Source organism: Myotis brandtii, unplaced genomic scaffold (assembly GCF_000412655.1).
Source record: "Myotis brandtii unplaced genomic scaffold, ASM41265v1 scaffold351, whole genome shotgun sequence".
Taxonomy (NCBI): Eukaryota; Metazoa; Chordata; class Mammalia; order Chiroptera; family Vespertilionidae; genus Myotis; species Myotis brandtii.
The window spans coordinates 1,375,548-1,388,122 of NW_005363502.1; the positions used below are offsets into that span (position 1 = coordinate 1,375,548).

Here is a 12,575-nt window from a genome sequence, read left to right on the forward strand (position 1 = left end):
GGAAGGAAGGAGGGAGGAAGGGGGAGAGGGAGAAAGAAGAGAAGAAACATTAATGTGAGAGAGAAATATTGATCAGTTGCCTCCCATAGGTGCCCTAACCGGGAATAGAACCCATGACCTTTTGGTGTATGGGAAGACACTCCTACTAACTGAGCCACCCGGCCAGAGCACAGGTATAGGTTTTTACAGAGCTTTTTGTCTGTAAGATTAGGACAGCCCTCTTCTGTAGTCATCTAATGGAGATGGGGAAATTCCTCCATTCCATGGGGAATGTTTTGATGAAATTTGGTTACATATGTCTGTATGTATACATTGATTTGTTTAGCTTGTCAAAGTTCATTCTCCTCACAATATTTTGAGGATACAATATTTATATTGTTGGAATTTATATTGTTTTATGTCCCTTGCATTATCTCATGGCCATAATGCAAGATGCATTTTACTGCAATCCTCAGGGACTTGTGGGGAGAGAGTTAACACTTATGAAGACAATCTATGTGCCAAGCACATGCCATATCTTATTTAATCACTAAAATATTCCTTAGAGGTAGATGCTATGTCTGTTTTTCAGCTGAATAATCAGTTCAAGAGGTGTTAAATAAGTTGCCCAAGGTGAGACTCGGGCTAGCTACTGTTCTCTTCTCTCTACAATATGTACCTTCTCATATTTCTAATAAAATTGTTCTGATTTTTACTCTAGATAATTGCAAAAAAAGTGAAAGCCTGTGAGTATTCTGTGCTACCAGTGAGGATTAAAATGTTTTTTTTCCTTTGACATTTTCAGATACGTGCATTTTATTGTAAATTGTAACATTTTGAATATTATTGTTCCTGAAAATTAGGTTAGTAGGCAGTGTCTTCAGTGTATAAAGCTGGGAATGCGAGAAATGAAATAGTGCTGAATTTTAAATCCAATCAAAATTGTTTTATATGCATTTTGATTACTAAACAGAGCTTATTATTATACTGGTTATCACAAACTTACCTGAAATAGTCAATACATAATAAATCAAAATTGCCACACTTTTAAAGATCACAGAAAGACATATTTTTTAGTGCATTGCCTTTTAAGGAGTTTTGACTATACCCTGTGGACTGTAGGAAGCCCCGGATGAACTGTCCCAGGAGGGTGTCAAGGTCAGCCTTGCCACTGTTGTAACTGTTAGGTGGAGAACGAATTTGAAAAGCCAACTTTGGAGGCATGGAGATGAGTTAAGAGATCTGGGTTGTGATTCTAGTAATAGATTATCTATTTGTAAACTAAGGGATTGCTCATGGGAATTAGCTAAGCAGGTGGATTTGGGAGATTTTAAGAAGGCAGGAAAAGGCAGGACATAGGTCTTAGTGATGAGATTTCTGGCTTGGGTCCATTCGCAGAGCAAGGAGTAAAGAGGGAGACATAGGTCTGAGGTGGTGGTGGAGGGACTTCAGTTATGCTAGTCCCTTCAGTTAGGGACTTTGCTAACTTTAAAATATTTCAGTAGGCAGTTTAGTAAAGGGATCGAGACTCAGGATAAAGATTTTGGTTAAAGATGTTCATTTTGGAATTATAGGCTTCTAGATGACAATTGAAGACATGGGGGTAGATAAGATGACCCAATAGGAATATGCTGATTGAGAAGAGAAGAGGTGAGAGAATGGAGCCCTGACAGAACCACCATTTGGGGCGTGTCTGGGGAAAGAAACCAGTAAAGAAGCCCAAGATGAAAGGGCTGTTGAGGGAAAACCTGGGGAGTGTGCTGCCATGGAACCCATGAGAAGGGAGTGGTTCGAGAAGAACAGGCAGAGGTTTCCGATGCTGTAGAATAGTCAGGAAAGCTGAAAGGTGTAATATAGCAGCAGGAGGTTCCTGGTGATTTTGGGGAGTGATGAGGATGAGAGAGACATTTCAGTGAACGTGGAGGAAAAGGGAGGGAGGAAGTGGTCATGGGGAGTGTAGGTAAGGTTTTGAAAAAGTCTGCTGCCGAGAGCAAGTACTAGGAGGAGATGTGAGGTTAAGGAAGTGGTTTTTTTAAAGATGAGAAAAAGTTGCACCGATTTATAAGATGGTGAGTGGCTAATAGAGAGGGAAACATCAGGTCAAACCTTGGGAGAGTGAAGAACTGATGGACCAAAGCCCTTCATGTGGTCAGGAGAAGAATGGAGCAGAGCAGAGGCAGCTGCTGATCCTAGACAAGAGGCTGGACAACTCAACCGGCAGGATGGGGGAAGGAGGAAAGCACAGCGGATGTCTGACAGGACATAGAGAGAGCTCAGATGGTGTTAGTTTCTCTTCCAGGCAGGAGATCTTGATGTGAGAATATTAATGATATACATGAGAGGTTGCAAACTGATGGTCTTTGGGTTGGATTTAGGGATGGGTCCAGCTGGAACTGTCTTTTTAAATTTTGGGATTTAGGTACCTTTGGGCAGGGCACTGGTTTTCCGGTTTTCACAGCTACCCTGGTCCCTGCCTCATTCCATTCTTCCCTCATGCATCAGCCCAGTTCCTGGACGAGTTTGAATTTGTGACTCTGATGGAGGTGAGCTGGCTTTCTAGAATGGAAGGCATTGTTAGTTATCTTTAAACCTTCAGGAAATAAATAGTTGTGTTCAAGCAGCATAATGAGAACATAACCAAACTGAACGGAGATGAGCATTTTATTTTTAAAGATCATGCTCTTTATTTTCACTTATTTTTAAAAAATTATAGTTGACAAGCAGTATTATATTAATTTCAGGTGTACAACATAGTGACTCAACATTTATATACATTACAAAATGATCACGATAAGTCTAGTGACCATTTGTCATCAGACATAGTTATTATGAGATTACTGAATATATTCCCTATGCCATACATTATATCCCCATGATTTCTTTTTATAACTGGAAGTTTGTATTTATTTTAAAAAAATATATTTTTATTGATTTCTGAGAGGAAGGGAGGTGGGGAGAGAGAGATAGAAATGTCAGTGATGAGGGAGAATCATTGATCTGCTGCCTCTTGCACACTCTACACTGGGGATCGATCCTGTAATCTGGGCATGTGCCCTAACCAGGAATGGAACTGTGACCTCCTGGTTTGTAGGTCAACGCTTAACCACTGAGCCATGCTGGCCGGGCTAGAAGTTTGTATTTCTTAATCCCCTTCCCCTTCTGTGCTCATCCCCTCCCCCGTCTTCTCTGGTAAACATCAGTTTGTTCTCTGTATCTATGAGTTTGTTTCTGTTTCATGTTTGTGTTCATTTGTCTTATTTTTAGGTTCCACATGTAAGTGAAATCATATGGTGTTTGTCTTTATCCTACTTATTTCACTGAAGACCGTGGTCTTTAAATACAACCATTCCTACCTTGCCTGCAGCTTCTCCTTTTCCTCACCACTCGAGTTGGTTCTAGTCAGCATTTCCTTCCTATTTACCAGGAGCTTTCCAGATAGTACCTCTTGCCTTGGTAATGGCCTTGCAGGTTAGAGGCTATGAGAGCTCAGGGAATTGTTGCAGGAGATCATCGAGTTTTCGTTCACACCAAGTGTGTAACTTGTCACCGTGTGCTGTTGGTGTTGGGCACAGCCCGGCTGGATGACTAGCCTTTCTTGGGTTGTACACTCTCCATTTCTTTCCCTTGGTTTTTCTTGCTTCTGTAGAGAATGATGTTTGCGGTGTGTGAGCATTCACACTGAATTCCACCCTGATCCATGTTCTACCCTCCCTCTCTGGAGGAGAGAGCTGGCATGGAAGTGGTGGGCCCAACCATCTGGGCCATGCCCTGGATCTTGTTAGCTGTGCAACAAAGGGGCAGGCTACCTCACCTTCTGTATCTCTATTTTCTTCTTAAGATAAGGTGTTGGTGAGAGTCATGGACTTCACCATGATAAACATGATAGTAAGGACTGAGCGAGGCAATGTTTTCGAAGAACAGTGCCTGGTGGAGAATGTAACATTGGAGCTCATTAGATACATACAAATACTAAATACCTTCTATCATTTATATTGCACACTAACCCTTTTTACTCATCTTTTTCTTCTGTTGAACTGTCAATTTTATATTTTTATTTATTCACAGTCTGGATTCTTTTATAAAAAGATTTGAGCTCTTTGTATTTACAATATTGAAAGCATTGAAAACTGCAACCTTGGATATTATTAGGACTCAGTAAATGTTTTGATGGATGCTGACATTATTTCAGACCTCATTTGTCAGTTGTAGTTCTTATGTGGGGACACAGGAGGGAGAGAATGCAGGCATTTTTCACTGATTCACCGTACAAAGTGAACAGATGAAATCTGTATGTGACTTATGTTCTATAACACCGAGACACTTTGACAATCTCCTTACCTTCTTTATTTTATGGAATAGCAAATGAAATATAGAGCATTTAAGTTATGGCAATCTAGTTGCAGCCATAACCCACAATTCATTTTTTTAAAGGAAATAAGAGAGATTATTTCTTGAAAACCAAATGTCAAAGAATTCGTTTTAACTGCTTCTGATCTTACATTAAACAAAATATTTCAAAGTGATGCATTTTTGCTTTTATTTTTATGACTGTTCCAACAACCCTTTTCCAGCCTTTCAAAGTCACTTCTTTTATAAAGGAAGCTTCACTTCCTGGGAGCAGCGCTCCAACAGTATTACTGTGCCCTGTTCCTAAGAGGGCCGCAACATCGAAGTAAACAAAAGGAAATTAGCATTCAAAGGGGACATCATTTTGCTTTGAAAAAAATCTTTTTGTAAATTACATAGAACTAGTGCCTTTTAAAATGAGGATTCTGAACCCTAAGAACACTATAAATACCATTTGGTGTTAATATATTAATGGACGAAGATGCTCTGCAATGCTCCCCACACACCCTCCTCTTTCTTTTCACCTATATGAGACGGTACATAATTAAGTTCAGGCAAACACAACGAGGAGGTGACAGAGATAGGCTTTCAAATAATTTATTTTCCATCCCATGCTTTACAGCGCTTTGTCACTATTATATCTGTCTACACCTTGAATGTCCTTCTCTGACTAATAGCTGCATAATATATTGACAATGACATCTCAAAGTGCAGGAGCACCTGAAAATAATATACACTAAATCTCAATGTATCTGCAGACGAATGGCTGCCTCATGTAATTACGAGTGGGCCTGGAGAGAGAGGGTGCCTTCTCTGCTGTTTTTCAGTTATTTAATGCTCCCATTGTGTTACTCAAACATTTCACCAGTTTTCTTTTAAAAAAATTTCAATGCTTAACTCCGTCTTTCTTTCTTTCAACTCCTAGTATCATAAACGTGGTTGAGACATTAACTCCCCCCCACCCCCCCCCTTTTTCTAATTTGATAGTTCTTTCTGAGTGCTCTGAGAAGAATATTTTAGGAGTGATAGAGCATGGGTGAGGTGAGATACTTGGCTTCCAAAACTCCAAATCTAGCTGGATTTTTCACAGCTCCCCACAGTTGCGTTTCCTTGTGACTGAGGAAAACAATTAAGCAAAGTCGGGACCCAGAAACTGGGCTCTGCTCTTGCTGAGTCCCTTCCTCTGCGAATCTCTGCTGTGTAGAGGCCCAGCTCGGAGCAAAGCTCTTGATGACAATAGTTTGGCAGAAAAATGTTTTGTAGGGTCACTTACATCTGTGTTCAAAAGTGCATTGAGTATTTCTGACATAAATATTTATAGCAGCCTGTGTGAATTTTCAGGTTTTACTTTTACCCATTAAAGGATTAAAGAATCCTGAACGTGCAAGGTGCATTTTGCCTCAACTCAAGCACACTGTCTCTCCTCATTAAAAAGAAATCACCTAATTTGGAAACAGCCCAAATGCCCATCAGCATATGAGTGGGGGAAAAAAGCTGTGGTACATCTACACAATGGAATACTACGCAGCTGTAAAAAAGAAAGAACTCTTACCATTTGCAACAGCATGGAGGGACCTGGAGAGTATTATGCTAAGTGAAATAAAAAAGTCAGAGAAAGATAAATATCACATGATCTCACTCATATGTAGAATCTAATGAACAAAAAAGCTGTTGAACAAAATAGATCCAGAGACATAGAAGCATGGAACAGACTGTCAAATCTCAGAGGGAAGGCAGGGGAGGGTGGCTGGATAGGAAGAGATTAATCAAAGAACTTGCATGCATAGATGCATAACACATGGACACAGACAATAGGATGGTGAAGGCCTGGGGTGGTGGGTGGGGCAGGCTAGAAAAGCTCAGTGAGGGCGGGGGGAGGGATAAAGGGGACATATGTAATACTTTGAACAATAAAGATTTAAAGAAAAAAAAAGGTATCACCCAGTACTCACTTCTGCTCCCTTTTGATGTCTGTTTTCTCGTGCTGCCCACCTGCCCCACTCATTTCATCCTGAGGCCTTTACATTCTGCCTCTGTTCCTTGTACGGCAACTGTCTTCTCAATAATCTAAAAAAGTAGATCCCAAATCTCCTGTTGTCCTCATTTTCTTTTGTTTCTTTGTAGCTATTGTAGCCTTGATACTGTGGATCACCGTTTCCTCTAGAAAGCCTTCCTCTTTTATCCTAACAGGACCTGGGGGTTTTCAGGGTTTCCTCCTGCATGTTTGATATCCTTTTCCTCATGGCACCACCTCCCAAAGCTTCAGTCTCCTTCATGCCTTGCTTCAGGGGTGGCCCGAGGCTCTCTAGATATCTGGGACAATGATCTGCATGCTGTACCGCCAGCCCCTTCTTCTCAAGGCAGTTCTGGTTCTGCATCTCTTCCTTCTGGGAGACCAGCTGGACTGTTCTGATGTAACTTTCAACTCATCTAAAACTGAGCTCAGCTTACTTTTGGTAAGCGATTTAGGGTAGAAACCTCGGTTACCACTTTTCCTTCATATCCGTTGGTTCAGGTTGTGTTTCTGTCTCCTCTCCATCATCTCCATCCTCTGTCTGCCTATCAAATGCCTGTCAAGGTCTAGGAGGAGAGGTAAAATTTGGAGAAGGGGGGAACAGCATTTCAAGGGAGTGGAACATAAACCGAATGGGGGGCTATTGTGAGGGGCCAAGAGATACACTTGATTTGAGTTCTTTGGGGATAGTTAGAGAAATGTAGGAGTTAGAGAAATTTAAGCCTGATATGGGTAAAACAAGGAAATTAGACATTTTTGAGCAGAGAAAATGTGGTGAAACCTGCATTAAAGAGAGATTAGTTCGGCTTTGTAAACAATTAGGGGTCAGGAAAGGCCTTGGCGAGTTGGAGATAAAGGGGGAAGGGGTTCCAGGCCTCTAGCCTGGGAGGTTGCGGCCTCCCCAGGGGACCGAGAAGGTGCCTTTTTATTTTTTAAGGACATTGATGTCAGTTCTAGACATACTCAGCTTCAGGTGGCATGGAAAGGACATGTCCACTAAGCACTTGAAGATAGGAGGCTTCACAGAACTTGTGTGAGTGCCCGGGGCTGGGGAAGGAAATTTGTGAGTCATAATTGCCTTTGCAGTTTTTACTGCTTTTCCCATTGCTCATGATTTATTCTTTGGTACTTGAATGCTGTCGCGTTATTTATGTTAATAATAAACCTCATTTATCTTGCAGATAGCTTTCTGTTAGGCTGCCATGAAATCTTCAAACTTATTTTTCTCAGTGACAAAGAAATGATTATAAGGCTACGGCTTGTCACAGTTTCATAACTTTGGACAAATTTATTGCTGTGAGTTAAGTACATTAAGATGAACATTTCACAGGTACTAATGGCGTAGCAGGGTAATCGATTGCAGGCAGCTGGAATTTGTGAGCCCTGTGGGAAAAGCTCCGTCAAAGGTTTTCTCTAAACACATAAAAGGATGTTTTAGGGTTGTCATCCCGTGGTCAGATTTTTTAATGGGAAGGCATGGTGGTCATGATGCTGGCAGAGTAATAATGTACCTTTGCCTTTTTATTTCTTTGTGGTACATACGTTATTAGCACACCTGAGGCCACATCCACCCACAACCATTGAGACCTCTGTGGTTGGGGAGCCGCAGGTGCGGGGGGGGGGAATAGAAGTGAGGAGAGACTCAGCTTTAATTGTCGGAGAGAACCACCTTTCCCTACTCTGACAGAGCTGAGTTGGGAGGGAGCCCAAAGCCTTTGGTCTTTTGAGAGAGAATCAGTGAAGGGACAGTGGAAAACCGCCCATTGTGTCCGTTGAGGAAGAAATCTTGTTCCCTTTTTGCTTTTTTCCCCCCCAACTACTGTTGTCGGTACCATAGTTGGAGTTTGGGTTCAAACTGCAAGAAGCAGCCCCTGTGCCACCTGCTGTGCTGTGTGTTTACGAGGTTCCAGAAGGTCTTAGTGAGGCTGAGTCCTGCCTGGGGTCATCTCCAGGCCAATGGACCCTAAAGGAGCGAAGTGACTGAGCCGAGTGGGGCCGTGGGAGTCTAGGCAGCAGAGGCAGTAATAGCTCTATTTAACCCTTATACTCCTTAGAAATGCTAAGGGGCCTTTATATACTTGGTCCTTCCTACAAATTGGTAAGCTGCTCTCCATTCTCACTGGGCCTCTGGTATGTCTATATTTTTAAATAAATTACATTCATGAACTAATATGTATTTTCTTTCTATCTATCATTTATCTCTCTCTTTATATATCTACCTTCTATCAAATCTACTTTATGAAGCATAGGAAACTTGAAATACAAAAGGCTTTGGATAAAAATAAACATCAGTCCCAAGAAACCAAAAACACCAATCAGAAAGGATATATGCACCCCTATGTTCATAGCAGCACAATTCACCATAGCTAAGATTTGGAAACAGCCTAAGTGCCCATCAGTAGATGAATGGATTAGAAAACTGTGGTACATCTACACGATGGAATACTATGCTGCTGTAAAAAAGAAGGAACTCTTACCATTTGCAACAGCATGGATGGAACTGGAAAGCATTATGCTAAGTGAAATAAGCCAGTCAATGAAGGAAAAATACCACATGATCTCACTCATACATGGATAATAAAGACCATTACAAACTTTTGAACAATAATAGATACAGAGGCAGAGCTGCCTCAAACTGATTGTCAAACTGCAGCGGGAAGGCCAGAGAGGGTTGGGGTAAGGGAGGCCAGGGGATTGTCAAGGGCGGGGGAAAAAAAAGGAGAAACATGTAATACTCTTTGTAATAATTTAAGCAATAAAAATATATTAAAAAAAAAATAAACATCAGTAAAAGTTCTAATATGTTCCTTCTGATCATCAGTGGATTGTTGTGTTCCCATTTCCCTTCCCCAAAAGAACCGTGTTTACTGTTAGGAGAATACATTCCAAATATTGTAATTTTAATTGTTAGAACCATGTCTTTATTCCTGTTGCTACTAGTCTTGTTCAGATTAAAATCTCCATTCATCTTTATACTTTTTAAAATTTGTTTGCACAACCTGTATTAGTCAGGGTTCTCCAGAGAAACAGATATATATCTAAACAGGTCTATGTCTACGTCTATGTCTATGTCTACGCCTACGTCTATGTATGTCTGTCTATATCTATGTCTGTGTCTGTCTATCTATTTATCTATTTATTGAGAGATGACGAATTAAGATTTATTTTAAGGAACTGGCTCATGTGATTGTGGAAACTGGCAAATCTGAAAACTTTAGGGCAGGCCATAGACTGGAAGCTGAGGTGGAATTTTTATGTTATTATCTGGAGGTAGAATTGCTTCTCCTTTGGGGGACCTCAACCACGTTATGGAAGGTAATCTGCTTTATTCAAAGTTTACTGATTTAAAGGTTATATCTAAAAAAATGCCGTCATAGCAACATCTAGACCAGCGGTTCTCAACCTGTGGGTTGTGACCCCTTTGGCGGTCGAACGACCCTTTCACAGGGGTTGCCTAAGACCATCCTGCATATCAGATATTTACATTATGATTCATAACAATAGCAACATTACAGTTATGAAGTAGCAACGAAAATAATTTTATGGTTGGGGTCACAACATGAGGAACTGTATTTAAAGGGCCAGAAGGTTGAGAACCACTGAGAAGGATGTTTGACCAAACAGCTGGGCACTGTGGACTAGCCACGTTGGCACATAAAATGAACCATCCCACACCCCTATCATGATTTTTCAGCTGGAACTTTTGTGGTAGCCTCCCAGGTCTCACACTTCCAGTTCACCCCCACACTGCCAGAAGGGCCTTTGAAGGAAAGACATTGGTATGGGGAGTTTGTTTGGGTCTAAACAGCATAAGTAATGATAATATTCACTGCAATATTACTTTGGTGATTCCCAAAACACAGTCATGATAAAATTTAAGGCTCTGCAATCTGAACCCCTCTAGCTTTCTAGCCTCATCTTTCCTGTCACTGCCAGCCTTCCGTACCCGTTAGTTACCCACAAGCTACTCTTAGTTATTCAAATACACTGATCATTTTTCTGTATCTACATGGCTTTGCTTTATGGAACAGAGCAACACTAACATAAGGCAAAATACAAGATGATAGGAATAAAGAAGGGACTGTGGGAGTGCAGAAATTGATGTGAACAATTCAAGCTTTTAGATCTGAAAAGCTTCATTAAGGTGAGGAAAAGGTGAGAAAAAAGGTGTTTGGGCTGAATTGTGCTCCCCCCCCCCCTATTTATATGTTGAAGTCTTAACTCTTAGTACATCAGAAGGTGACCATATTTAGAGACAGGATCTTTGTGGAGGTAATTAGGTTAAAATGAGGTTGTTAGGATGGGCCCTAATCCAGTATGACTGGTGTCCTTATAAAAAGAGGAAATTTGGACATAGATATGCCCAGAGAAAAGACGATATGAGGACACAAGGAAAAGGCAGCCATGTACAAGCAAGGAGAGAGGCCTCAGAAGAAACCAAACCTACTGACACCTTGATCTTGGACTCCAGCCCCCAGAACTGTGAGAAAACAAGTTATTTGTTGTTTGCACCACCCAGTCTGTGGTACTTTGTCATGGCAGCCCTAGCAGACAGGTGGAGTGAGCTAACGCTGAGAGACAAGAAACTGTAGAGTGTTATTATGTTTGTGGATTGCGCATCTGAGTTACTACTACATATAATTAAATACATAGTAGGTTACAGCTCGTTTCCAGAATGTGTCAGAAATTTGCTTGGTAATTGAATTAACCATCGGTACTAGCAACATGACTGATAACTGTTGATGTTGACCTTGATCACCTGGCTCAGGTAGTATTTGTCAGATTTCTCCACTGTAAAGTTACTCTTCTGTATTATACTCTTTAAAAAAAAATCCTATCCAAGGTTATGTTTTTATTGATTTCGAGAGAGAGACAAAGGGGGTGGAGGGAGGGAGAGAGAGGATACAGAGAGAGAAACATTGATCAGTTGCCTTCTGTATGCACCCTGTCTGGGGATTAAACCCGCAACCTTTTGGTGTATGGGACAATGCTCCAACCAACTGAGCCACCCCACCAGGGCTGTACTACACTCTTGGAAATGAAGTCACCATGTGCAGCACACACTTATGGAGTGGGTACCCTTACATTTTTAAACACAAAAAAATGTGCACCAGATTTTGAAGAGTTGGTGTCAGTGATGATGTTGCTGGATTGTGAGGGGTGACAAAAAAGAAAAAAAAAGAGACCATTCTTTTTTGGTTTATTTGTTTTGTATCAGAAAATATACCCCATAATGTGGCTATGAGAAGTAAGAAAAATGTTGATTTGAAGTTAGTAATTTGTCGAATACAATTAGATTTCAACCTTGGGCCTTCTTTGTTGATTTAACTAAGGCAGTCAGTTCTTATCTACACCTCTGTACACTTATCTGTACCACTGGGACGGCTATGCTATTGTTGCAGCCAGAAAAGGAAAGATTAAAATTGGTCGGTCTTTCATTATTAACGGAAAGGTTATAAAACATTGTTTTCTTAAAGGCAGTGCCTTGACAGTTAAATTTATTGGGCAGTCATAGTCCTTGTGGATTTTTCAGAGCCTGACCTACCCTTATCTTGGGTATATTAGTAGTCTTTTCCTAGGCTACCGTTTCTATTACATATGGGCCGAAGACTTCATTACCTCCCTCTGGTGGTCAGCTTTAAAATTTCAGATTCTTGGACACATTTAGCAGGAAAAACCCCATCAAATTTGTGGCAATCCTCATGATAATTTTCCATAATATTTTAATATGGATGCTAAAATGACATGGTGATTGAATTGTAGCTATGTATTTTTGGATTAGAACTAATTTTTAAATGAGGCAGTATTTTAAGGTGGTAAGTAATTATGATTAAAAGCTAGAGTGACGAAGATAGTATTCTAGGTAGAGGCTTACCTAGATACTATTATACTAAGAACCTCAGTGGCCATTTAATTTTAGCCAGGGAATTGAATTTGGCTTCTTGCAAGTGTTTCATCAGGGCTGTAGGAACAAGTGCATATTCGAGATAAACTTGAAAGCGACAAAGCTTTATGAGACCAGGAGTGAGGGAGTCCTCTTGAGCATTGTTTGTCATTCCTTCACAGATTAAACTTTATCTCCAGTGCCGGAAATGGCCTTCTTTTAGAGCTCCACATCAGCATTTTTTTTATTTCACCATGGCTTTAAAAAGATGCAGTATTTTTTTATAGGATCCTATCTCTGGATATGCTTAGGGTGGGGTACCTTTATTCTGCCAAGGGCCATTTGGATATT

At 40.7% G+C, this 12,575-nt stretch overlaps 1 protein-coding gene across 1 annotated transcript in view; it reads left to right on the forward strand.

Annotated features, from left to right (window-relative positions):
* Positions 1 to 12,575, forward strand: part of CA8 (carbonic anhydrase VIII) — a 79,926-nt gene that overhangs the window by 27,403 nt on the left and 39,948 nt on the right. The gene's annotated exons all lie outside the window — the stretch shown is intronic.